Genomic DNA, 2,692 nt, shown 5'->3' on the forward strand with positions numbered 1-2,692 from the left:
CAGAAATAAAACATTATGGTAAGGAGGGGTGAGGTTACTGATATAAGGGGGAAACCTTTTATATCAGTTCTCCCTTACATTATTGTATTGACTCCCCCCTTACATCAGTGACCCCCCTCAGACCGGCCTTGCGGCACTGTCACTGACCTCCCCTCAGGTGCACCGTGCAGGTATCAGTCAGATGGCTCTGGTTTTTCTATAGTCTCCTCTCCACAGTCCACACATGTCTGATTTCTCCCATGACACCCATCCCGCCGGCACTCCCACTCTTGACTCGCAGTTGTTGGGCATCCCGGGGGCATCCCAGGGTAGAAAAGTAAGCCTGCGGATGTTCCCAGGGAGAAGCATGGCTGCAGATGCTGCATGTCCCCCGAAGGGTCTTTCCTGAGCTTGCAAAGAACGGACCACTTACCTATCCAGAAGCCGTTGACATTGAGGATTTGGACTGGGCCCTTTACCACTGTGCAGAACCTCTGGAGGTATGTGGCTATGTCCTTGCCTTGGGTATGGGGGTTCCTCATGGCCACCGTCACCAGCTTTTTGTCCCGTTTTATGGGGCAGTTTGTGATGAACTTCTGGATAGGTGATTCAGGGCCACTGGTCTTCACCATGTCCCAGTATCTTCTGCAGACTTGGAACGACACGAAGGTAATGAAGAAGATCCCTCTTGCGAGGGACTGCACTGAAAGCGTCTCCGCTTTGCTGAAGCCCTGCTCCAGGATCATCTTCTTTCCGAAGATCTCCGGGGTCATGTCAGGGACTCTTCCATCCACCTCCTTCAGTTGCAGTACGACCGTCTGCTTCATCCAGGGCTCCAAGGTTGGCAGCCCGTCTGCAGGCAGGTTTGGCTTGGCTGGTCTCGGTTGGCTGGCGCCGGCCGGGGTAGGAGTGGAGGTTGAGGCAGAGACATTCTCGGGGGAAGTGTCTGAAGCAGGGTTCTTCTTCATCTTATCGGTCTTCTTTGTCTTATCAGTCTTCTTCTTGCTTTTCCCCATCGTCGAGAAATTGGATGTCGCTTCAGGAGTTTCTTAGGCGGCTTCCTTCTGGTTCCTCAACATCTTCACTCTTATCGAAGCCTTTACAAAGGCTCTAGCATCTACTGCCCGAAGGTAGTAATGCAGAGTGGGGGGGAGAAGGGTAGATCACAAACTCGTTCCAAGTGGGGGCTAAGCCTCTGCCCAATAGTAGCAAGTAGGTAAAGTTGAAATTAATCAACGATCCTACAAGGCCGAGCAGAGGGTACCCCACAAGGACCAATTGGCTTGGATAGATACAAGTGGTTCTCAACGTCCTAGCTGTGAAGCAGAGACACCCCTAAAGGCTATAGTCGATGCTACACTTGATCTTAGCCAAAAGGCCGAGAAGCGATCCGCAGCAATAATCGCGCCTCAGTTTTAACCTCATTGGCTACAATACTGCCACGGCGCAAAGCTCAGTAATTTGACCATTCCTTTGGGAGGGTCAAATTGTTATGATAAAAGGCAGTGTGATTGTGTGAAGGTGATGGGCCTTCCTCTTCTGCACATAATTTCCTGAGCATTTTAGAGTTAAAGCGGAGTTCCACCCTAAAAACGAACTTTTTATTAACAGCTTGCCTTTAATGTAAAGAAAGATGTTTTACCTACTTGTATATGGCTGTTACTAGGCAGATTTCGTAATCTGCCTAGTTTCTAGTCCGCGGTGGTTCAACTTCCTGTCCTAAGACCCCATTGCCTCCTGGGAAATTACACTCATTTCCCAGGAGTCTCTGGACATAAAAATCCCAGCATGCACCTCTCTGGGGAAATCCAGGAAGACACAGGAACTGGGATTCTCGTGCCCACAGCTTACATGGAAACTGCCACAGATATGGCAGAGCAGATATCAGGTGTTTACACTGTTTTATGTACCAATTGTGTTTTTTTGATAATTGTAAAAGAATATTGAATGTAATGTAATGTATTGTGGATTGCAAAAAATAAATTTAAAAAATATGCCCGGAATCCCGCTTTAATATTTACAATGACTCACTTGGTGGACCTTTCCCTCCTTTCTGTATTTTATTAATTTTGTTCCTTGAAAGTATTTTTCTATGAATGATTTTGTATTTTTTTAGAACTGCACTGTGTGTGTTATTTTAGTTAATTGTGTTAGCATCCAAACCAGGCAAAGACCCATGCAAGTTCAAGTTTTTCATCTTACCATTAACTTAGCAAAACTCTGGCGCTCCGGTACAGTCATTATTTAATTTGTGCACCATAATGAAACTGGATTAACGCTGTGAAAATCCACTATGCTAAACATATGCAGAGTATTTGAGAATATTGAATGTCTCCATAGCAACCTTAGACAGAGAGTGATTGTCTTGATACTGCAAAAGCATTTCATCCAACTGAATGGCCCTACCTTCATGCAGTTCTTGATATATTTGATTTTAATTTTTTTTTTTTTTATGTAAATTAACTGTTATTCCTTAACCCATACACCTGGATAAAGAAACTGATATCAGATAACTGAGAATCAGAATACTGACTCTTTCCTTTTTATGTACAGTCACAACTAAGGCCTAGGTTAGACTTCTAAATGGACAACTGCCCTTTTAACTGCACTAAACGTCATAGATATTATAGATAACAGACAATCACTGGAGTTCAAAGAGTGTCATTCTTTAGAATTCCATTGCACCTCCACATGACAAATGTCTGTGCTTTCC

General features: G+C 44.9%; 1 pseudogene; it reads right to left on the bottom strand.

Annotated features, from left to right (window-relative positions):
• Window positions 1-1,319: 1,319 nt before the first annotated feature.
• LOC120942262 lies at window positions 1,320-1,433 on the bottom strand (annotated as a pseudogene).
• Between the last annotated feature and the right edge of the window lie 1,259 nt (window positions 1,434-2,692).

This window comes from Rana temporaria, chromosome 5 (assembly GCF_905171775.1).
Source record: "Rana temporaria chromosome 5, aRanTem1.1, whole genome shotgun sequence".
In the NCBI taxonomy this organism is placed as follows: Eukaryota; Metazoa; Chordata; class Amphibia; order Anura; family Ranidae; genus Rana; species Rana temporaria.